We start from the raw sequence: 25,577 nt of genomic DNA on the forward strand, positions 1-25,577 counted from the left end.
ATCTGTAGCTGGGTCTCAATTCAGGGGCTGCATCGTTCAAAGGCTGCATTTGAAGAACAATTGTGCCACACATCCTTACAACAAGGATGTGCCATTTTAAGGGCTCCTTCAAATGTGGCCAAGGTTTAGGGTGTTGTGTGTTTCCAACACGTTCTCCTCTCACAGCGTCAGATAATGATGCTTCACGTCATGGGAACAACAGCATCTGATATCGACACTACAGCTACACACGTACTTTATTAGCAAAGTAACCACCTGGATCTCTTTGTGATATGATTATCATTAAAGCACACAACATCTTGCACCAGAGTAGAACCCTTGAAAAAGCAGGTGTCTTGTTTCCATTGAAATCCTTCCACTGAAAGCTCTGCAAACTGGTACCCTGAGCGTTAGCAGGTAATGCAGAAGGGACTGGATAAAGGGGCAGTTTTTTACGCCTCAGAAATGACAGTGGGCTGGTGTTTCAGGTTCGGTTTTTGTTGTTCAGCTTCATTACCTCCCAGCTCTGCCGTGTTCTTTGCTACCACTCAGCACTGTGCACCTGTTCTATGATTTTTTTTTAACCCCAGCCTTCATATGGTCATTATCATAATCATGCTCTTGTCTTGTTATCCTATGTTATCTTCATGGACTGAAATAGGATTTGAATTCTGCCTGCCCGCTCTGTGTTTGTTAGGATCATAGACTAAAACCTCTTGTTTGAACTGCTTTCCTGCCTTCTGCATTTGGGTTTTGTCAAAATTATAATATGACACTTTTGCTCTTTTTAGCCTCTGTATCACATTTTCTTTTTTTTATTTATTTATCCAATAAATTAAAAATTCACCTTAAAATACTTAGTAATGACTATGATTTTACTGCAGCTGCCCTGTCTTTATGCAAAACTCTCCTGCACTCAAAACACACACGTATAATTGTTATCAATGTCCTTATCTACATTGTAGACAACTATTTTCCCCAGAACTCATGCTGTTCATCAGAATTCAGAAATAGTAATTCGTGCCTTTCTTGTTATTATTATGAATTATTCCATGAATGGTCTTCTCAGTCTACAGAACGATACACTCTCCACCCTGCTGCCTCAGATTCAGAAACGTTAGAGTAAATTAAAACATCAAACAGATCACATAATCCTACTGCTTTGCAGCATGGCTCTGTTACAAACAATAGCAAAAAGAAAAACAGGATGACAAATAAACATCTGATAAAAAATACTGTAGGTAAGAAAGAAATCTGATTGCAGGTACTGTAGCAAGGAAACCAGTCGACATTATCAGCAGGTTCATACATTGTTTGTAGCTACGATTGTTTATCACAGCTGTAAGAAGTTTATTTTGTGTTATACAGTATCAAGTGGGCTTTCCATAAGAACATGAATGAGAACACACTTGAAATGTATGTTGTCAGTTGGTCTGTGCTGATATGTAGGAGATTTGTTTGTAGATGTATCTCCATGGTATCTGTTGTGTTTAGATAGTTTCATCCTCTCTACTAATCTGTAATCCCTTGCACAGCTGTGGCCCTGTGTGTGTGTGTTTGTGTGTGTGTGTGTGTGTGTGTGTGTGTGAATGCATTTATCTTCATGTGTGCCTGCGATTTTGCATTTTCATGTGGATACAGTTTGTGTATTTCTGTGTATGCATGTGTCAGCAACAGAGACAACTTATTTAGAAGTTAATTTGGAGTTTGTGTAATGTATTGCCAATATGTTTATTGTAGAGACCTAATGATAGATGTAATTTCACCATAACTGGGACAATAAACTAAGCCTTCCAAGCACTGTGGGACTGTGACAATGTCTACCAATATATTTCACTCTGCTCTGAGTGATGCAGGCAGGGTTCAGGCAATTTTCCAGAGCTCCTCAGCAGGTGGATGTGCAACGTTCGCAACAATCAACATGCTCACACTTATGTGAGCTGTGCCCTCATTCGCACTGTTGTTGCAGTTGGTGCTGTGGACCAGTCTTCCACAGCACACAGCAGGCCGATCTAGAAGAAGAAAGCAGGACCAGATATTCACAGACACTGTCAAATAAAGAATAACTACTTATTATTTTATAGAAATGTTGTCATAAAAGCTTTTTTGTGACGATACTGTACGGTGTGTTTTTGCTATAATTACATGCATAACTGCAACTGTAATACAATTGTCATAATCATTTAAAGGTGTTTGTTGCTATATCAGTTGTAAACATGTGGTGGAGAGGATTGAAGCAGTAGCTGTACATGTATAATTGCAGTAGTTGCAGAGGTTATTTCTTCTTCTGAACAGTATCTGCATTTTAATACTTACTATTCCTACAATGTTTTATTTGCCTCAAAGATTGTAAAAACGTATATATTTTACATTATTAATACAATTAACATAAAACAAATGCTTAATTTACATCTTCAAATACTTCTGCAGTACTCAACACAGTATTGTATGCTGACGCATTTCTGGCCCCATAGACTGCAGCTACAGATGTGCTCCATTTTTAATTGCCAAGTTTTTTCACAGCGTATGTGGGAGTGCGACAGACACAGCTTCTATATTTATGTCAATGTGTGTTTGTGCATGTGTGTGTAAGTGCTCTTAAGTGCAGTGGCCACATGTGTGTGACACAACCTCTGAACTGAGGATGTTACACGGTGTCCGGATCATGGTGAGCTCTGTTATGCACGCTTACACACTTATGCTTTCACAAACACGTTCGCTGAAATTCTGTTCCTGGGAAGTGTGTGCTAAAATGCTTTTCCTGTCAGAAAAGAGCTTTTAGAGGTCATCACATTCAACTTAACAATATGAAGTGTTCTTTAGAAATTTTTGCACTTCTCTAATCTACTTGGTAACTTTATTAGCTTCATTAGCGTTTTTTGCATTTGCAAGATACAGTATCTCGCTCACACTTGACAAATAGACTCCAAATGAAATAATTTCCCTGAAATTAGTGGGTTATTTTTGCTGCTTAAACAGTCTAGGAATGTGTCACTGTCATTCCTCTTCTGTGCTGTACTGGGGCATTATGCTCATTGTATAAGTATTTATGTTTCCTACTGAAACTTTAATTAACGAAAGTATTAAAATTTGAAATCTAGTTTTGATAAACGCCACAATAGGTGTAATGAGGCCATTCTCACTGTTGATATAAATTTCTTGAGAAAAAATCTTTTGTTGAATAAATTGATTCTGTGATTAACAACGTAGTGGTAGCCATGGTAACAATTTCTTGTATCCTGAATTTTGTCCTTTAGCAGAAGTCTTGCAAGAAATCTCACCTCAGCAAACATTGTTCTGCTAAATGTGTACATTAGCACATGGTAAAAGCTGCATGCTAATGGGAAGTATTAAAGTATTTGTAATCAGAATATTATTGAATAGAAGATTCTACCTTGGTTACATCAACACCGCAAAAAGAAAGAGTGCTCAAAAGTGTTTCATTTCTCTGTGGATCTCAGCAGATTAGCCCAACATTTTTACCTCAATCTCAACATAATTACCTCAGACCAGTTATACTGATGTGTTCTGTCACTCAAGTGGCTTCACTGATGAGACAGCAAGAGGACAGAGAGAAACAGAGACAAATGTGAACGTGTGTGTGTGTGTGTGTGTGTGTGTGTGTGTGTGTGCCTTAATATCCATGTGGCTGTGTGTTTTAGTCGTGTTGGTTGGATTGCAAAGCAGAGCAGAGCAGATGGGTTCATAATGAGGAAACAGAATGATTCTGATAATGATGACCAGATAATTATACTGCTTCTGAAGATGGGAGGAAGGCACAGAGAGGGTGGAAGTGGTGTGGTAGATTAGAAACAGAGTGAAATGGATGAGAAAAAGGAGGATGCTCAAACATGGGTTAAGAAGAGCTGATTCAGTGTATCATGAGAAATGGAGAAGCAGAGAAAATGGGATGAGATGAGAGCAGGGCACTCCCTGGCCATTAAAACCTCTTAAATGTAGTTTACGGAAAGATCTCCACTGTAAGTCCGTAAGGTCTTACTTCAAGTTATGCAACCACAAATACATTTCTCTTGTTCATGCTGATGCTATTCTGTTAGAGTATGCTGGATATATTTTGGCCTCACTTTAGACTGTGGATGTTAGATCCAGATCACTGTTATTTATTCACTTTGTTGTCTACACACGTCACACAGATTCAAAGGTTGAGCTGCTTTTCATATGCACCACTTAGACCTGCGTTATCTACTGGTTATTAATATGCAACTAGATAAAAAATACAGTTATAGATAGGGATAGACTCCAGCACACCGGCATCCCCTTAACAGGATGAGCGGTCAAGATAATGGATGGATGGAAGTTAAGAGTAAAGTCGGGCAAGATCCAAGCCTGCTGAGTGCAATATCAATTCAGGTCAAAATATTTTATTGATCCTTAAAGGTGACAAGACACATACATTTATTCACACACACATACAAAAGCATCCTAAAATCTACAAAATGTGAGAAAAAAAATTAGAATACACAAAGGTTATTAATTTTGGCCAGTCCATAGCTGGCTGGGATTTTTTTCAAAGTTCCACAAAGACACATGAGGTGACAGTCAAGCTGAGGTAAAAATACATAAATAAACCAAGAAAAATTCAGTAATGACCCATTCTCCACAGCACGAAGAAGCATTCATTTGGGTCATGTCTGCCAGAGTTTCCCAGAAATTATAATTATTTTTTTGCTTAATCTTGTCATAGAAGTAGACACTAGGTCCAGAATTCTAAATATGTTCACTGCAGCAGGCATTTTTGAGTGTCATTCAAATAATTTGAGCATTGAGCATAAACAGTTTGTATATATTTACAGTAAGTAATTTATAAATTTGTCCCTTTTAAAGAGAGGTTCCTCTAATAATGCTGCTCGTCATGGTTTAAGTTGTCTTTTTGTTATTTGAATTCATTTTGTGCTCCTATTTGGAGAGTCTTTCTAAAAATATTACAAACAATACTGTATATGCATTTCTATGCTTCACTCCATGATGTTGGTGTATAATTAATACCAGCGGGTGTTTGTTAAAACACATCCGCATGCGTGGCAATTCTTGGTTTAGCCTGAAGAATAGATTTTATACTGGAGATGGGAAGTGTAACATCTAACAATTGAAGACACGGTATAAAATACAAAACTTTCAGGAGACAAAATAAACACATAAACTATATATCTATATCTATCTATATCGATATCTTTCTATCTATCTTTCTATCTATCTATCTATTTATCTATATAAAATTAAAAAAACTCTATTTACACATGTTTATGATGAAAACTTCATTTATCTTTAGTTTTATTATTTGGAACAGGTCAGCATCATGGCAGGTTAACAAAAGCATCCCAAAGAAGCGAAGTCTTTCAGATGTAAGAATGGGGTCAATAATCAAAAACTAAAAGAACTGTACAAATTTTTGTACGCAAGGGACAAGGCCAAAAAACAAAGCAAAATGACCTTCAGACAGCACTGCATTAAAAACAGACATGATTTAGATCAACCCATGCCCACCCAATCTTTTTTAAAACCACAACATGGCTGCATAGTAAAAAAGTCCAGATGCAAAACTTGTGTATGTGCAGTATAAATGTCTCCCTCATGAAGCAAACGAGAATTGGCATTACAGTTAAAGGCTTCTGTGAAACAGTCAAGTCACACTTGTTTACTTTTGTGTTTATCAGAACTCATCGGTTCACTTATGAGGTCAATTGGATGTTTGAGCCTGATGTTATAAAATTGCAAGTCAGGATGGAAGACGTACAGTACAGACAGACAACCCAAAAAGATAATGCATCCAGCTACAGCTATGTTGAGGAATACTAAGAGACCCTGAACTATTAAACAGATAAAAACATGGAAAATGGAAAAAAAATGTCAAAAGTAAAGCTAATTTGTCTCCTAGGTTCCCAAACATAGAGGGTTGTTAAGAGGTGACGTTAAACTGTGGTAAACATACCAACTTTTTTTGAAACATGTCACTGATATTAAAAATAATTGAAAATAAGTATTATGTTTCAAAAAGCAATCATCATTTGATATGTGGCCTTTGTACTATTGTCAAGGTGTCACAAGTTGCTGGTTGTGGTGTATATGTTTGTCTTTGGGTCTTTCTTCCCCTAATCATTTAGGCCTTTGAGGTTGTTTTTTTTTTCTTTCAGTTTTATGCATCGTTTCTTCTTTTAATTTGAAGTTCAAAGAAATCAGGGAGACTGTCAAAACCATCACACAGACCCCCTTCTTTCTGCTTTGTACTTTTACACACTCTCCCTCTTTCATTTGTATTCATGCAAACAAACGGTATGCACACTGACAGGTCATTTCACCACAATCCAACATAGCTGGGTGGAGAGAAGAGTTGCTAAATATAGAGACAAACTGAGCAGAATACCAATAACTTTCAAGATCATACAGATGAGCAGCGTGGCGCCTTAAATACAACTGCAACAGGGCAATGGATTTCAAAGCAGGTTTAATACTTAAAGGTGAATATTGGTGGAAATAGGTTTAAAAGAATAACTAAACTGATAAAATTAGATTGGGGCTTTGATTTATCAAAGTCTGGAAAAAGTATTTGTTAAAAGTAAAGTGATAACTTATTTGATTCCATTGTGGACTCAAATTTGAGAACCTTATTTATTTTCTGACCATTCAAGACAAACCTTTAGGTTTTTTATTGTATCTGTTGCCAATATTACTACTCAGTACTGTTTACACAGTGAATAAGAAGAAAAATAGCTTTAAGGTAAACGTGTAATAAGCTGTCTGTTTATATGTGCAGTAATTGGGATTTAAATAGGCTTTAGCTTTGAGGAGGCGTCATTATTTATCATCCCTATTAGCTACCACAAAGTTTGATAGTCAGCCTTTAAAAATCTAAGATTTTATTTAATAAGTCCTACATTAACACTGTATCTTAAATATACTGGATTATACATATCTTATTTTGAACTAATGTACATATTGATGTTAAGCTCTGGCTTATAAGCACTGGATTGTGTGAACAATTTATATGCTTAGTTTAAAAGATAATGTTTTTGACAATACAAATCTGATGTCAGTAATTAAAAGTAGTTAAAATTTAATTTCCTAGATTCAGGAGTGCTTCATGAATGATTATGCACAGTAACTGCAATGAACATGAAGTGAGTACGTGTGTGTGTGTTTGTGTGTGTGTGTGTGTGTGTGCGTGTGTGTGCGCGTGTGTGTGTGTGTGTGTGGAGGGAAGATGTGCTCCTGATCAAAAGAGGGAGGAGGAGGCAAATTAAACAACTGAAGGGCATAATTTAGCAATTCATTGGGCACAACAATTCTTTTTCATTAATTATGGTGTGGAGATGAATTAAGTAATTTCAGGTTACAAATTATAAATACAAGGTAACAAATTATTACTCTGAGATTACAATTTATTTTTTTACTCCCCGACGGCTTTCCAGACTTAATAGATTATTCAGTTACTGATGGATGTTTTTTACTTTTGCCAATTAAGAACTGACATATTGTACTTTAGGATGAAACCCCAGTGGCTTTAGAAGCCACCCTGCAAAAGTTTACTATAACTTTAAGAACCTCACTGAAGCCTGCAGCATCTGTCGTAAGGGACTTGCACATAGCTGCACCACCAGTGCATCATACCACTTATTATTATTGTTTCAATAGTAAGATATAGAAAAAGGTGCTGCATAAAAAAGCCCAGATAAACAAAACGTAAGACAATTCAAGAAAAAAATCTAAGTAACGTTATGTAACTTTATGTAACTTCAACTGAATGTGTCTGAATGTGTGAGTGTGTGTGTGCCAGGGTGGGAGGTTGGGGGATTGCTATATTTGTTTGTTTGTTTTTTTGAATAAATCTAAAGTGTCTTCAAGAAGATGATTAATTCATTAAATGCCAAAAGCAGTTTGTGTGTTACTTTTTGTCAGTCAAACTACAGCACTGACATACTGTATAGTACTACTCACTGGTCACTGGTCAGTATTCACTAAGACATGCCTGAATGTCTGTGAGGACTGATATGTATAATCTTTATAATTGTCATTTATTGGTATTCTGTGTTGCAGTACAGAATGCCATATTAAGCATTTACATAATGATCAGCTGTCCCACTGTTGTGTGACATTGCTGTTTTATGTCTTAGTGTGGAGACGCATTTGGGCCTCTGATAGAAGTAATCGTTTTCTAATAACCTGCAGCTTGTTAACTCAGTTGCCTGGTGAAACTGACTGCGAAAGTGTCTGCATCGTGTTTGATGTGCCTCTGGGTCTGTGCGTGGATGTGTGTGTGTGTGCGTATGTATACTCTCAAATAAAACACAAAAGTACAGACTGTCAGCTTCAATTTGATAGTACTTTGATCCATATTGGATGAATTGTTAAAAAAATGACATAGTTTTTGCATCAGCACCCACATTTTAGAGGTGCCAAAAGTATTTCCATTCTAGGTTTTGGGGAATTATCTTATACACTGACTCCTCCGTTTCTGCTTACCATGAACATTACTAGGGTCTTGAAATTGTATTTTTAGAAAGCTCTGCTTCTAAGCAAAAATAAAACCACTTAATCAGATGCATGTTCCTAATGTCACTAACCCTTCTCTTGTATCTCCTCCTCAGGTGATTGGATCCCTGGACATGTCTGTCTTTTTCAGCCCATCTACCAGTGACCACAATTTCTCTTCATGTTGAGTCTTACTAAATTGCAAAACACCAGATAGAGGTAGGAAAGACTCAGATACATATCTAACACTCTTATTGCTCTACATGAATTTAAAACTGTGGTAATTGAAAGATGTAGAATAGACTCTGCTGGGAACCATGACATTGTTGTTTCTTTTTAATTACATCTAAAATATATATTGTATAAACAGTTATTGCCAATTAAGTTTAATATAACTTTCAAGGGACCAACTGGGGAATTGGTTAAGTACACTACATAGTGTTTTTATTCATATCATTAAAATTCATTCATGCACTCATAATATACTTGACTAATACAAACTAGAAATACATGTAAGTGTAAGGGAACTATAACCCACAGTGGCTTTTTCCTACCTTTGGGGTTTATGTATTAGTTATTAATGGATGCTTAATGGCATTAAGTTAAAATAACTGTTTAACGTAACACACACTGATGGCAATGGCTGCCATGCAAGATGTTCACCTGAGTGAGTACCAGTGTTGCCCACTTCAACACATAGCCAGGAGGCACCGGGAATCAAACCACTCACCCTGTGGTCTGTGGATGACTGCCTTACCAAGTGAGCTACAGCCACCCCGTGTGTGTGCTTCAACTCAGAAAATGTGCCCTGACTTGGCTACATATTAGTGGGGCTTTAAGAGCACAGAGGCCAGACAGGTCTGCAGGCACATGGCTAAGCAGAACACAGACACTAATATGTGTCCAGGATAGATGGAGGAAAGATGGATGGATGTAAATCAAAGAGAGATAAGCAGTTATTGTACAACACTCACAAATCATCAATTGTTACACTTCCCTGCTATTGTCTGAACTCAAATTGCATTTTAAAATTTTATAACAGAGTCTCTTGGTGGGAGGGTTTACTGTAAGACATCAGTGCTGCCACTTCTAATATTAATCTATTAAGCTTCTTTTGTCTGGTATAAGGGAGGCAACAAAATATACACATATATAATTTGTTTCAGTTTGATTGGAATGTAGAAATGACAGAGCGTTTTTGTCCTCTGTAGACTACACATGTTGCTACATTACGTAGATCTCTTTGAAAAGACTGATTTTCAAAAGCTGAGCTTTGATTCCCAACCTGCCCTCTGTATACAAACTGTTATCAGCTGCTTGGGATTAAAGTGTAGGAATGCGACATATTTGACCAGGTCACACTGAATAAAAACCAGCTGGGTTTGTCACCAAGGCAGAATCCAACAGATTGAAGGCTGTGGACACGCTGGCCATGAGCCTATGAGAGCACAGCACAGCTTAACTTACTGGGAACAAAGGTGAAAAGCAGCATATTCCAGATCCCGAGATCAACACAAGCTACCAATCATAAGAGAAATTGTTGACCTGCAAAGAACTGATGATTTTTTTTCAAAAGCACAGAAAGTTAAGAGCTTTTTCATTGGGATTTCTTTCTGTTTGAGGGTGTCATCAATATGCCGCCACAGGCTGCTAACCAGACAGCGGTCGGGAAGGGAAGTCAGGCTATCAGGCTTTAAACCTCTAAGGCCTCTGCAAACTTTTTCTGGTAGTGTGGGTGATAGATTTTCCCCGACAGTATTTACTGAAATTCCTTTATATCCTGCTGTTTTTAATGCTTGTGCATTTGTCATTTGTAAAATTTAGGGTCCACATCTGCTGCTTTGTTGCATGTAGTATATACAGTATACAGTGAACAACTGCCACATGTGTGAGTTGTTAAAGCTAAAGCTATTCCAACATCATCTGGCCTTTAACTTGCAAGTGTTGTTTAACATTACTCTTAGTTTTACATGGTCAGCAAACTGGTATCTTCTACCACAAACAAGAAGTATTTATTCACAAGATGAGTCAGCAATATCCATGTTTATAGAAATTTGGATGCCGCACTTTCATAACCACAGGCTCATAATTATTAGATTGTGAAGCCAGTGGGATCCCTGATATTAAAAGTCTAATATTTTGACCTTTGGCTCATCTTCCAGTGCTACTGTAAATTTTTATTATACTGTACAAAATGAAACAGACAAATGACTGTGACAAACTACACTGCGGGTGTATGAACTACTGCAGGGTCAGAAGAGGTGCTCTGATGTGTAACTCCGCTTCAGAAGCTCTCTCCAACCAGCCTATTACAGAATATTAACTCTGGCTTACACACCAGTTTAGAGGTGGTTTGAAAAATGATTTCATTTCAGAGGGTGCAGAACAATTTGTACCACTATCCTGTTTTCTTCTAGCTCACAGACCTCCCTGCTTTCCTCACACTGTTTTATTTGCTGCCAGCACCCAGGAGAAACATCTGCCATGAGCAATTTATTAGACTGAACTAAACAGCTAAAACATCCAAAACACTTCTACTTCTGTCTGTGTTTTTGGTTGTTGCTAGTTCTTTTTTTTTTTTAACTAAGCAAAGATGCAAAGTAGCTGTCACAAAGGCTAAAATGAAGATGTTCAAGTGAAGAGGCTTAGAGTGAAAGTAGGTTTTTAATATTAGTCAAGATTGCTCCTGAAATGTGTTCTAACACAGCCTATTTTTATTTCTACATCCCTTTCTGAAATCATGCATTACACATCTAAATGTGCAGCCTGAAATTTATGTTTTATACTGGCCAATATGTTTTCATGTTTGGTTTGCAGTTTATTCTTTTTCTGTTCTTTTTTTAAGTTTTAATTCTTGAACTTTTATCTGTTTTAGCCTTGCATGGGAACAACATTTTTGCACTGCCGTCACAGTCAGACACAGGCTTTTCTTTTGAAAACATGTTGTTCTTAACATCGAAGTTAGAATGGTTTGGAGGTGATACTGCACATGGAACCAAAGGAATATGATGTATGATGAATGATGGTGTTTTTCAATGTGCCCTTCTGAAAGCTCAAAGTGCTAAAGCGCAGTTGACATCTTGCCTCTCAGAAATTGCTGAATACATATGCTCTCGTTCATTGCTATTTGGGTGTATACTAGCCACAAGGTGGACTAAGTGTGGAGCAAGTCTTTGGTATTTTCTATTTCTTTTTTACACACACAATGATGCACACTCCTTAATATCCTCAACAATCTGATCGTTGGTTGATTAAAAAAGGACGGAAAACCAGCTCAGCCAATGACATTATCTGAGGGTTCAGGGCGGTCATGTTTATCTAACTAACCAGTACTTTCCCCAATCCATCTACAACAGTGAGAAGCAGGGAGCAGTGCACTTTTTAGCAAATGGCCAAATGTGGAGCATATCTGTCCACAGGCCTGTAATTCTGCTTCAGAAAACATGGCAGATTCTGTTTGGAGTATGCAGCTGGTCATCCAGTGATGTGTCCATTCCTGTGACTCACCAGCACTCTGTGACGTCAAATGCTCGCACTGGCCAAATTTGATACACTGCATCAATCACCGATGATGATCAGGATACATATTTAAGAATACCAAATTGTTAATGTTGATTGACTACACACGCATCCTCATTGGAATTTCTGCTGGAACGTTATAATTTGGTATTAACAATGGAAGGTATTGGGTACATGATATTTTCATTCATAACATGGTAGATAGTGACCTGGTAGATTCTGTGGACTAGATGACAGCTCCCCCATAGCCCCTGTGATGTCAGACAAGCCAAAGAAGCAGAGCAACCAGAGTAATTTTTATTTGAGCGTTCATTTTAAACCAGGTGTGTTTCCAGGTAATTACTGAAGCTTTTGGTCTATCTATTGTTAATACTAAGGTTTTTCATTATATAGAAATTCTGATGATCAGAGTGGGTCAAATTATAGAGAAAACAAAGTGTCACTAACTGTCTTGGGTTTATTAATGTTTGCTTTAGATTCACTCCTTGTTCATTGTCAGCTATCAACCGTAACCCTCCCAAACAGGGGATGAGGAGAGTCTTTTAACTTTGCTCTTGGGATGGTAAATGGTAAATGGTCTGCACTTATATAGCGCTTTTCTACCTATTGGCACTCAAAGCGCTTTACACTGCTTCTTATTTACCCAATCACACTCACAATCACACACACATTCATACACCGATGGGGGAGCTGCTATGCAGCTGGCCAACACTCACCGGGAGCAACTAAGTTGGGGTTCAGTGTCTTGCTCAAGGACACTTTGACATGTGACCAGAGGAGCCAGGGATTGAACCAACAACTGTGAGATTGGTGGACAACCGCTCTACCTTCCTGCGCCACAGTCGGATGCATAGTATAGATGTGCCTTACTGTAACACCTCTATTATTTTCCATTTACTATGTTGTGTTTCTGCAGCTCAATACTTTTTGTCGTTCATTCTGCTTTTAAATATGTAGAGCTGTGCTGAAAAAAAAGTCTGCTTTTAAAGAGTTGACAAGTGTCGCCCTAAAATGTGAAAAATGCGAATAAGATATATCCATCAATAGATGGTAAGAGAGTGTTACTCATTATCATTGTAACTCTGCTACACTACTAAAAGAATTCTTTGCTAAAATAATGATTGTTGTGCATTTAATTGTGCAGTATATTTCTATTTTTACTAAAGGCAATTTCCAACTGAAGCAAATGTCAGAATAAGTCAGTTAATGGCAACACCTCATGTTGTTTTCCTCACCATAATTAAATGCCATTGTCAGCAAGAGATTGATTCGTGCAGACTGAACAGTATACATCTCCAGTTATTGTTTTGGCACTTCAGAGACATTGCTTGTCTCAACTTTGTCAAACTCAAAGATTAAATTTCACTTTTGTTGTAGGACTTATCAAAGACATCCATTTTCTTACCACTGCTGCTACTGTGGACATGGGTTTGCTGTACAATCTATACATCTGCACATGGCAAATGCTTTGTTATTATATTTTTAGAAATACTGGCAATATTTTGTATCTAATTCTGTCAAAACACAGTTGGTCTGATAATCAAAAGCACAAGCTTGTCATTTTGGCAGTCTAGGAAAAACAGTTCGGAGCAGAGCTGTCAAACCACTTTTATTTTGAGTGAGGATGGGAAATGTTGTATATGTGTTTATCACTATCACACACTACAGTTGACCAGTATTATTTATTCCACTGTTTCTAGGGTATCAGGCATGAGGTAAATGCCGGCTGCATTACGTTCTCTGTACATGAAAAGTGTTGTCATCATTAGCTTAATATGCAAAACAGCACAGTGATATTATCTTCTCATCAGCAGTAGAAGCATTTGTCACTATCACTTTCAAACCAAATGGTTCACATATGCTTAGGAAAAAATGCATTTGCTATGCTGGTACACATGTCTATATGGGATCTGTCACTCACCAAATCCCTCTAAAAAGAGGAGCTAAAAACTTCAATTAGTATTTATGCAGAGACTGAACACAGCCTGTCCTTCTGTTATTTGGACTCCATTGTTGTCAGTACGTTTTAGAGTGACTTTGTCAGACTGCTAAAGCAGTCTGCATTTGCAGCAAACACTCTTGGTCTCAGCTAATTGCATTTTAAAAAATATATGCAGGAAAAATATCATACTTAGAATGTAAAGGAATATTTTTTTAACAAATATCCTATACGTACAGTTTATACTGTGCTGATACCACAGCATTGCCTCAAACCTGTGACATTCACTCACTGGTCTCTTAAGGCAACAACATGCCTTGTATTTTTCTCCTGTACACACTTATAAGTATGAATATACAAAATGCCAGTACATACAGCATCACAGCAAAGGTAAATAACCTAATAGATTTCCCTCCTAGAGACCTTAGATAAATAGAAAATCTAAATATTCTATTGAAGCTGAGAACCATGACAGCCATGTAATTCCCTAAGCTGCCTCTGAAAGCCATAATATTCATATTTCTTCATAGCAATAAAACCATATTACCATATGAAGACCATAGGATAATATTATTATCAGCTAGCTCTTTCTGTGTGTGTGTGTGTGTGTGTGTGTACCTTTCCAGTGGCAGGGATCAGTTCAAAGCACAGCCGAGAGCATGAGTGCATGTGTGTGTGAGAGCAAAAGTGCTTGTATGCGTGTGTGTGTTTGTATCTGTGACTGAGTGTGTGTGATCAGTTCCCCGAAGCGACAGCTGCACGCAGAGTTCCTGAATGAAGAAAGCTTCTCTGTGATGACTACCAAGTGGTGCACATGTCTCTCTAACCCCTTTTCTCCTCTCCTGCCTACTTTCCTTTCCGTTATCTTAGGTGTTTCATCTATTCTCTGTTGTCAGTGATTTTATGACAATCAGCTTCCTCTTCCCTTATGTTGCTGTTGTCTTCACCAAGTATTTCAACCCTCTATTTAAGCCATCCATTTTTCTGTTTTCTGTAATAATATTACTCCTCAACCGCACAATTGCTTGCTACTACTGTCTGCAAAATAAGATGCATCTCTCACAGCTAAAATGCATGAACTAGTAATATAACAGGGAAAAAGGAGTTGAAAGAAAATAGGGAAGGTCGAAAAGGGTAACATATTTTTTATATAATTACAGAAAAAGGTCTAACATGATTAATGAATCGCTAAAGAGAGACCAGGAGAGTAAGAAAGGAGGAAAACATGGTGGAAAGAGAGGCTCTATATTTAGTAGTGTTTCAGATATCCAAACCCCATTAGCTTCAGTAGTGAGTATTTTGAGAGTTCTTGCTTTATAAACAAAGTGTGTGTGTGTGTGTTTGTGTAAGGACGAGACAGAGATGGATGCAGAGAAGAAACAGGGAAGAAAAAGGGAAGCCCCATTTATCATTGTGCCATATGGTACCTCGGTTTGTGAACCTCACATCATGTTATAAGAAACATAAAAGCACAGATTTAAAGGTGAAGCTCAAACACTACATTGGACTAATTGTTTTCTTTTCCAATTCCCTCGATACAATACATGTTATCATCAGGTCTTTAAAGTTTATGAGTTTTGTGGCTATTGCACAATTACCTGTTTGGATGCTCACCCTAATGTTGGAAATCAATGGAAAAGGAGTTGACTGTAGCATTTTCTGACAGTGGAAGAGTCAGAGAGTGAAAAGGTGAAGTTGTGAAATATGGAAGTTTAACATGCCAGAATAAAAACACAACATAAGACAAAACATAAAAACATAGGTGTTATGTTTTGATGAGTTGGAACAAAGGGAACACTGGTGAGGACTATTTTTGCACTAAGTTTTCATCTGGGATTCTGCTTCATCTACTCCTAACAAAGCATTCTCACTGCCACTCACTGTAAAACCTCCAAAATGAAGACTAAAAGTAGCGGATGAAATCAGGAGCATACACACCCACAACATCCTGAGTTTAATCTACAAAGGGACCCTTGATACCTAATTCCCTCTCTCTCACTTAATGAAAAAATAAAACACACAGCGACAGAAAGAAAACATTCATGAGAAAGAGCACAAATATGTCATTTTCAGTGTAAAGCTGCTAGGGAGGGACACCAGCAGAAACATGACTGTTTTAGCTTTTCATTTGGCAAAATGTCATAATTTCAATTCAAATGTGCGTTTCAAAGCAATATATTTATTGGCTTTTTAAAATTATGCAGTTTTACAAGAAAAAGGACAATGCTAAAACATGCTTTGAAAAGTCTCTTTTATGCTGATTTTTATAGAATGACAAAAAACAGCCAGGCAGAAGGTTGGGACAAAGCGTAACAACTGGACGAGCTTTATGTTGCAGAGGTATAAAAATAGAATTATTGATGTTTGGAGCTGACACTTATATAGTATAACATTGGGGAGAGTGACATGGAGGCTGTTAGTTGTGTTTCAGGGACAGAAGAAGGCTGACGTGAAGTATCCCTCCATCAGAGCGGAAAGAGGAGAATGGTGTAACAGAGATGGCCCCAATTAGACCAGATGATGCTGAGAGTCGTGCAGTTTGTAATGTGGCACAGCAGAGAGAGAGCAGGTGATATGAGTACATATGTAGTATAGTATGTTGGGCCACTGTGTGGTTAACACTACAGTAAACCGGGGGCCGTGGTTAGTATTACAACAGAGTGAGTGCGACAAGCATTGATGCTCCGTGCTAGCAGCTGCAATCACCTCAGCGTACTGACAGGGACGAGACAGAGTGTTGGAAAGAAGATACACAGAAAGACAAAGAGAAAAAACACACAGACAGAGGATGACAATGACAAAAGGAGAGTGAGATTAATAGATTGAAGTAAACAGAATTAGAGACGGAGTGTGAAACAGCAAAAAAAAAAAAGAAGCAAATAGAGAGAAGAGAGAGGAGAGTGAAGGAGTCGTGTAACAAAAAGAGCCATTAGCAAATGTGTTTCCCTTCCCTGCTCAGATCTCTGAAAGACAGCATGTGTATGTGAGTGCGTGTGTGTAATATAGGTCTCAGCAGTGCATCAGTTCCACATTGGAGGTGAACTATGTGTATCAGCACCCGCATATCTCTGGGACGTATATTTTTGTTTGTGCCACTAAGTGTGTATTTGCAGTAGAGACAGCTGTGTTCACCTAGCTGGATTTGTGACCACTGTACGCCAGGCTCTACGCCAGGGGCCATGGTGCACAGCACCATGAAGTCACAACGTGGGCCCAAACACACGTGATGCAACAGCAGAAATAACTTTACCAGACTTGCCGGGTTACATCGAATTAGTTTTTTTTGGCATGAGTCTGTGGCAAGCATAACTTTCAGAAAAGAAACATGGGAGGGTGTCTAATAATTATAATATTAAAAAAACAAATGGAGACTTTTGTTGAATGTCATCTCCCCCCTTTCTCTCTTCATGTTTTCTGTTTGTCTCTTGACAGATATCTGTCAAACAAACACCAAAAAAATGATGTTATTTACTTACCGTTTACGAAAGCCAAGCAGTGTCAGAACTGTATAAGGTTCTTAGTAAAATAACCCCAGGTTGAATAATGTCTGCTGACCAGTTCACACCAAACTCAAACATGGGTTTATTCACAGGTCACAGGATTGGATTTCATGCGGAATATGTTCACAGGTGAATATGATGAAGCAGAGCCACTGTGGTTGTGACACAGTCAGTCAGTCTGAATATGGAAGCAGAGGGCAAGAAAAGGTTGAAGAAAAGAGGTAATGTGAGAGAAGTGGGTCATTATTTTTTCTTTCTTCGGGTTCAAATTAAAACCTTGGATTTAGAAAGAGTCATCCTACCTTAACAATTACACATTTTCCTTCCAGAATCTTAGCTATTTAATTTTGAAATTGCAAACTGAGTTTTGAAAAGGTTTAATTGCTGCTAATGTTGCTAAACTTCTGCAAGACATATCACGTCAAATAACTTACAGATGAATAAAAATAATTTGGAACAAGGTCATCGCAGGCTCTGAATGATATATCACACCACTGTTTCTGAGGTTAGAGCAGAGCACTCTGCTGCCCTGGCAAGGAGATAAACTACTGTAAAGCACTCATTTTCCTATTGATTTTAGAAGGTCAGCAGCACACCACATAGGCTATAATACTGCTCCCCACAGAGAAAGTGTCTCTTCCCTTGTTCTCCTAAATGGGAAGGTCAGGGTCAGCTACAGAACAACGCTACTGGAATCAACAGGGATTTTGTTTCTTGTTTGAGGACGTTTTGGCAGGGCAGATCCTTGCAGGTACATGGGGTTTTTACCCCCTTGCCCTCCAGGTAAAAGACATCTGTCTGACATCTAAATGGGGAACAGATTGTCAGTCTTAAAGATTTTTATGTGTTTGTTTCTCCAGGAGCCCAGAGAAGTTTAGACAGTTCAACTACTTCACTGTCTAGACACTCGCACAGTACCACACAGAATCCACCTAAAGTACTTCAAACATAAATATTTCTTCATGTCATGAGTGAGAAATATTCACAGTATCTCACATCAATAGCTTTTAGTTATCACATACTTTGCAAAACAAGCAACTTAAGTGTGCTTCAATAAATGTTTCTATATTAGCATCAAATCAAAAAGCTGATGTGTGAAAGGCGTGTTCAAACTGCAGAAATACCAGCTCTGCATCTTTTATGGAGCTCTTTAACAACCTCCTAGATTCTTCTTTATCTACATTTGAGCCACATCACTTTTTTCATCAGTTTGCAGTTGTCATAGTGATCATTTTTGCAATTTTAGCCAGTGAAGATCTGGTGATATAGTTGAAAATGCCAGAGAAGATGAGTGCGCTGACCTTGGTATGGAATTGGTTTGTCAAATTATTATTTCTTAAGGATTGGAGAACAGTCATCCAAGAACAATGCTTGGTAGTTATCTTGCATTGCAAAACTGCAAACTGCAGTTTGGATGTTCTTACATTGTTTATTATTCGTCCATAGTGGAATAAATTAGGCAGTGCTAAAATCTACCACATGCTGTTTTAAACTGTGTTATAACAGATTCATTTCCCATGAAGTGATTATATAAAGCACACACACACACACACACTTGGCTGCTGCATAGCTTCAATAGAAACAGTTTTTGCTGTGATCGAAAGGTTGCTGAAACACGCAGTTTTACTTTATTCAGTAAATTTGTTATCAAGGCTTCATTTCTCACACTCGTTTCTTACCGGTTTTCTTTTTGAGCTTTGGCATGATGAGATAGCAAAAGAAGCTTTCACCCTTGTGATGAGGGACTCTGGAGGCAGTTTGGTTACAGTTTGGAGGGAGGAGGGCTGAGGAAAGTTGGAATTAGACAAACGGTTGTATTTAGTTCATTAAAACTGTGCGCACTGGGCCTATGATGAAACAAATCCCTGGGCAGAAGACTTGTGAATAAAAGCAGCTCCGTATGTTTGTTTGAATGATGATCCAAGGACACTTTGATTAAACGTGCATGTAATGTGTATCTTGGACAAAAATAAGCCGTGGACCACTACCCCGTTACTATTTATCCTTTCTTTCTCACTTTCTGAATCTCTCTCACTCTCTCCCCCACATTCACCCCCTCTGACGGCAATACTCCAGATTCATTACTTGCGAGATCTCCAGACCAATCTTGCACTTTCTCACAGCCCCCATACACACACTCTCACTACACCCCCACAGCCATAACACACACACTCTTCCCACCTCCTCACTGTTACCATCCATGTGTCATTGGCTGTTGCTATGTTACAAGCCCCCACCAAGTTTTTCTGCAGCCAATAAAAGCTTTGCTTTCACCACTGGTTTTGACAGATACCCCATTCTGTATGAGCACTTTGTTTTTGCTTTAGCTTTATACTGTAAATTTTCATTTCTTCGCCTTGCTATGGTCTCCACCTGTCATCCATCTACTTGTTTTCATCCCTTTCCATGCATTGATTTTTTGTTTTATTATTTTTTTTTGTTTTTTTTGTTTTTGGTCTCAGTCTCACTTATTATTTGCCTTTTTTTCTTTCCATTCATTCAAGCAACAGAACATAATGAGATATAATTACTAAGAAAGTGACAGGAGGAGAATGGGACAGCAGTAGACGAGGTGAGGTTTGGTTCAGTGACAGTTGACATTGTTATTGTGAAAGCAGAAACAGTTGTTTTATTGTGAATCACTGCAAAATTATCCAAAGATTAGACTGCAGCACAAGCCCGTACGTTTAAACCACCACACATGGGTATATGCACGCAACCACGCAAGCATGTGCTTACCTAAACACACACGCGGACTATCTAATTCAAGCAAACTTTAAATGTGTGTCTGTGTTTTGTGCGCGTGTGCGTGCGTGTGTGAGGCAGATAGATGATGCTTTCAAAGTCTTTAATAACTAAGTTTTCACGCTAGGGTACACTGCAGAAATAGATGGAACGCAAACACGCACACACACACACACACACACACACACACACACACACAGTGCATATTTAAAGAGGCAACTATGATAAGACCTTAGTGAGCGCACATGCACATACAGATGTGAACATGTTCATACTTTTTCACAGCTTTAGTAAATTATACACACTAGGCACTCTGCAGTGGTTCTGCCAGGACGCTGACAGGGTAATCCATCTCCATTGCCAAATGCAGTGTACTCTGGGAAAGGCAGAATGGTCACAGCATATGTGAGGGGCCAGAAATAAATATGTACACACAAACATGTACAAACCTAAATGAATTGCTAATACTGAATTAAAAGATCACATTAGTTGATTGTTGAAAGTTTTAATCCTATGATTTGCAGAAGCAGCTCCTTGGTGATCTAAAAACAAATTTGAATTGCCACTGAGGCAAAGGTGCTTTCCATCTGTGCTTGTGGCAACAACATTAGATTATTTTTGTGCTTGCTAATTTTTAAGTGCAAGTCATGTGCCGCTACTGTAACTTAAGTGTTATGAATTTCAGGTTTTTAAAAGCACTTCCCAGCTGTGTTGGCGAAATATAGTTAAAACGTAGGCTAAAAATAACACTTGAGGAAAAGTAATTATCACTTGCAGTTTGATCTGATTTCAAGTGCAGTTAGAAATAATGTGACCAAAAGAGACACATTTGGCATCCAGTCATCCACATACCTTCAGTAAAAGGGTGCATGCACAGTAATGGGTTCACTCAACATTTGCCATCTTGTGTTTTATTCATTGTGCAAGAAAACATTGATATTTTTAAAAAATACTCAGGCATTAGGGCTATATTGTTGGATTGTATTACAGCGTTCCATTTTAAAAGTCTTCACATCCTGCATGTACAGTCTAAGTTTACAGGATATGATATATGTAACTAGAGTGCTGCTATACTTCAGGAGTGAGCCTTGCTGATTGTGAGAGCAGAGGTTGCCAGTCACCAGAGAACCTTACAGTAAATTAGATTCTGTTGGAACTCATGAAGACATAACGTCACGTAGCGAGGACTTGGATGGAGGCAATAAGGCCTGCCATTGCAAAGGTATCCACCAACTGGTAATTAATGGAGCGAATGAGGTGGCATTTGCTTGCTCAGAGGTTACAATCATGCCTTATCTTGTTAGGCCAAACACAGCAACCTTGAGAGAGGAGCTGCACTCATTTCTAAAATTTCAGATACCATTTTGAAAAATGATTCCCATGATCCCATCAGTCTGAAATGTTGGCAGAGCATGTGGGTCAAGCCACCCAATGACTGAGAATGTCTTCCACAGATGTAACTTTCTAGACTTTCTAAGATGAATTCTGTGGAGAGTTTGAATTAGATAAAGTTAAGCTTACATCTTGAGAATTTCATCATGTCGTTAAACAAATCACATTTTAGTTAATTGTCTTTCTTTATCTATTCTTTCTTTCTTGTTATTCCCACAGTTACTCTTCCGCATTGACTGTTGCTTGTTTAATATTTCCCCCCTTCCTGCTGACATACTCTGCATCTTCTGGATTGTGCCGTTTTCTGTGATCATTTATTCTCCAACTCTTCATCTTTCTCCATCTCTTTAATATGTGTGCATATGTGTATGTGTGTGGTGATTTGTGTAGCTAATTGCCTCAGATTACTCTGCCTTTTTGAAGTTCTCTTAGTTTAACTCTTAGAAGTCCTGATTTGTTCGTCCCTTTGCTCAATTCTACTTCTTTACGGAAGTACTTGAACAATCACTATGAACAATTTTGTTGTTTTTTGATACATTATGTTATACAGGCATTTTATGCAATAAAATAAAAAGGGTTTACCTGGCTTTAGGATATTTTGATCACATCTTTTAACACTAATATTGCAGCCTTTTAGATGTACAATAAGCACATGTAATAATATAATATTTATGGGTGTGAAATGGTGAAGAAAAATGCAGTGAGAAAAGAGCTAGAGGGATAGTGTTTAATGTTGTCAGGTAGGGTCAACATGGCCCGTAAAGAAAACTTTTTTCTTTTTCCTTTTATAACCTGTATGTGTGTGGTGCTTTTTAAGGCATGTGTTGTTAATTACTGCTTTCTTCAGAACTCCAAAGTATTACTGAAGCAACAGACTTTTAACTCTATTGCTGTTTTCTCCACAGCAATGGTACCTATAACTGTGTTTGAAGGGTTTAGTTTCACACTAGCTAATGCACATTCTGTGGCAAAGCCAACATTCAAATCCCAACATTTTCAGAACACTTAGCATCGTAGCATTCCAGTCGGCTACAATATCTGCCCCAAACACATTGAAAAATACTATGCCTGGGAGCAGCTGATTGATTCACAAATGCAAAGCGGAGATCATACTGTCAAGCAAAACAAAGAGACTGTCAGTGTGTGTTTGTGCCTTACTTTGCAAAAACATAAAAACATAAACATTTGTCATTGCTAGAGACACCCCCAATGTTGTTCTCATGGCTTTTACAGTCACTTCTGGAAAATGGATATCAATACAGACCTATCCAGTGTAATTACAGCCAAATCATGCTTGATGCGTTTTGTCTGTTAGCTCTGACTTACAGACATAAAGAAACATTATACTAAATTTTAATGATGTGACATTTAGCACAATGAAATGCCATGTGTCTAGGAATAAGATACGAATATGTGTTCAGTGATGCTTCCGCTGTTCATGGATGGTGGCAGTCTGGCATTTTGTGATCAAATGCAACGTGTGCTCTGATTTACCCTCTAAATTTAACGGTTCTGCTCAGTTTTTTTGTCTAGACTGAGTCACTGGGCATTGTTTGTGATAAAATTGAAATCAGGAACATGCGTAAATGCAGCATGATTTCAGATTTCAACCCCTGGAGTCACTTTTGTATATGTTGGTTCTATAAATCGTGGTTTTATATACTTACTGAACTGACTGTTTACTTTGGTGACATTGATAGTAAGGAAGCAGTGCTGCCTGCTTACTATGAGCCCTGCACCCTATTTCTACTGGTATTCTTCCCTCCACCCTATGTGGTTTCCATTTGGTTACACATGGAGACACTGTTAGTTGTATTTTTAACATAAATCGCATAAAGGATTTGCCACGGTGTAAGTTCTTATTAAATATAATGTGACACATTGTTTTGCTTTTGGTAAAATATGGAACACCCACAGCTGATGGACATGTTTGCAAATTTACATTAACCTGCATTTAGCTGACAGGAGTTCCACAACTATATAAAAGTCTAGTTCACAATCAATTGTGCTTAAGACCAAATGAAGACCAAGGCTAGAACTGATTATTCTTATTATCTAATAATGTGCTGATTATTTTATCAATAAATTACTTGTTTGGTGATCAAAATGATTTCCAAAGCATCAAGGTGGTGTCATCACATTGTTAGTTTTGCTTGACTACTATTAAAGCTATTTTTTGTAGTTCTCCATAGGCAAAAGCAAAAAAAAAAAAGAAAAAGAAAAAAGAAAAAGCTCAATTCCTCTCAGAAGAACAAGCTTTGAGCACCATTCAATAATATTTAATTCTGTCCACTGAAATGGGACATAAAGGTGCTGGGCAATGCATTGGATTTGCAAGTGTGGTATGAGAAACCTGCCCCCGTGGGACATTCTGAAGTGGTCGAAATAAGATACGTTGAAAATTGAAAATGTAGTTTTTGAATCCAAATGAGAAGAAAGGACAGGCTGACTATACCGCAGGAAGATTGTAAATATTTATGACCATCTCCTGTTCCATGTGCTGGAATATTTCACTATAAAACATGCCATTCAATTTGTGGTTAGCCTGGACAGTAGGTTAGAGGCAAGATTGTGCCACATGAAAAATCTATTGAGTCATATGTTTTTCAGCAATATAGAACAAGCAGTCAGTATCATGACTGACTCAAAACAGATGGTGCTTGACTAAGGTGGGCTAGCTCTAGCAAGCTCCCCCCTGTAGCAATGTTTGCATTTAAACAGCATTACAGGATTGCTGTAAACAGCATTGTCGTCAAATCATTGGCAACAACTGTAATTGTCCAGTTTACTGTTAACAAGACCAGAAAGCTTAGATCTGTTTTATTTTTTTTTGCTCTTAAGTTTTTGTAGCTGAACAGGCACAGCAGTAAGTAATGGTGGGTGACTGATCACTGTCATCCACATTGAATTACATTGAAATCCCATGCGTCCATAATAAACATCCTCAAAAAAACATCTGGATGCGTGGGAGAACCGAATGAGGTGTGTCTAAATGTTTAAAATCGAACAACAATACTGTAGACTCATAATGTACACATGCAGGCTGGATGAGTGGGTGTAGTAAGTGAAGGGAGAGTGCATTTAAAATCACAGTTGGTACCAACGTAAACGCATTAAAGTTACATTTCAATAAAGCTGTCGTAAAAGTTAGCAAGATTAGGTGAGGGATGGATGATGGGGACAAAATATGAAGCCAGCGTAAAAGAGGAAAGGCTGAGGAAGGGGAGGGGGGGGGGGGGGGGGGGGGGAGGCTGGGACATAAATGATTACTAGAAAAATACTTTATAAACAAAGGTTTAAGAGGCGAAAAAGGGGGTGGTGAGCCGAGACGCAGGTAGGGTGGCAGACAGGAGCACGGTGATTTTGGGGTGAAAGAAAATACATTAGACACAGAAAATGATGGACAGCTAGAGCAAATGATAGAGGCCCATGGAGGACAGGGAGCAAGTGATATAAATAGCAATAAAACTGAGAAATTGAGAGCAAATTACATTACAGTGTTTGCATAGCATGAGATGTATTCACATGGATCTAAATATAGGGGTTATGGAGTGCGAAGCACGAGGAGAGAATATGAGCACGGGGATGATTGAGAAAACAACAGGTGAATGGAATGCAGTCTGAGGGGAATCGAATGGGGAGGTAAAGCAGGGGGAATAATCAAGAGTAATGGGGAAAATTATATTGAATGGCACTGAGAGGTAGAAAAATGGAAAGCCTGATAGATCTGAAGTGTCTGTGTGTATAAGTTATAGCTAATCATTGTTTCTGCTCTGCGTCTCACATTGTGGGAGGAAGGAGAACATAAAGTATCAAATTACAGTATATCTATTGTTAGCAGACTCATGAGATTACACGCACTTTCATTTGTTTGTTTGTATACCTTTGGCAGACTCACTCTAGTGGATAATACAGAAGGAAATGTAGGGTGGATAGGTAATACAGCCCCCCACTGTATAAAGGTTTACTGCTATTGATTAGGCTGGTAGTCAAACTGGGCAGTCTAATATACGGCT

General features: G+C 38.1%; 1 protein-coding gene across 7 annotated transcripts in view; it reads left to right on the top strand.

The window, feature by feature from the left end:
* Positions 1-25,577, top strand: part of zgc:172282 (leucine-rich repeat and fibronectin type III domain-containing protein 1-like protein) — a 157,986-nt gene that overhangs the window by 54,566 nt on the left and 77,843 nt on the right. For 6 of the 7 annotated variants that reach the window (XM_067508339.1, XM_067508340.1, XM_067508341.1 and 3 more), the window contains one exon: positions 8,583-8,685. The exons of the other annotated variant lie outside the window; for it this stretch is intronic. The gene's annotated coding sequence lies outside the window, so the exon portion shown is untranslated. The remainder of the gene's footprint in view (positions 1-8,582; positions 8,686-25,577) is intronic. 7 annotated transcript variants of the gene reach the window in all.

This window comes from Channa argus, chromosome 6 (genome assembly GCF_033026475.1).
Source record: "Channa argus isolate prfri chromosome 6, Channa argus male v1.0, whole genome shotgun sequence".
In the NCBI taxonomy this organism is placed as follows: Eukaryota; Metazoa; Chordata; class Actinopteri; order Anabantiformes; family Channidae; genus Channa; species Channa argus.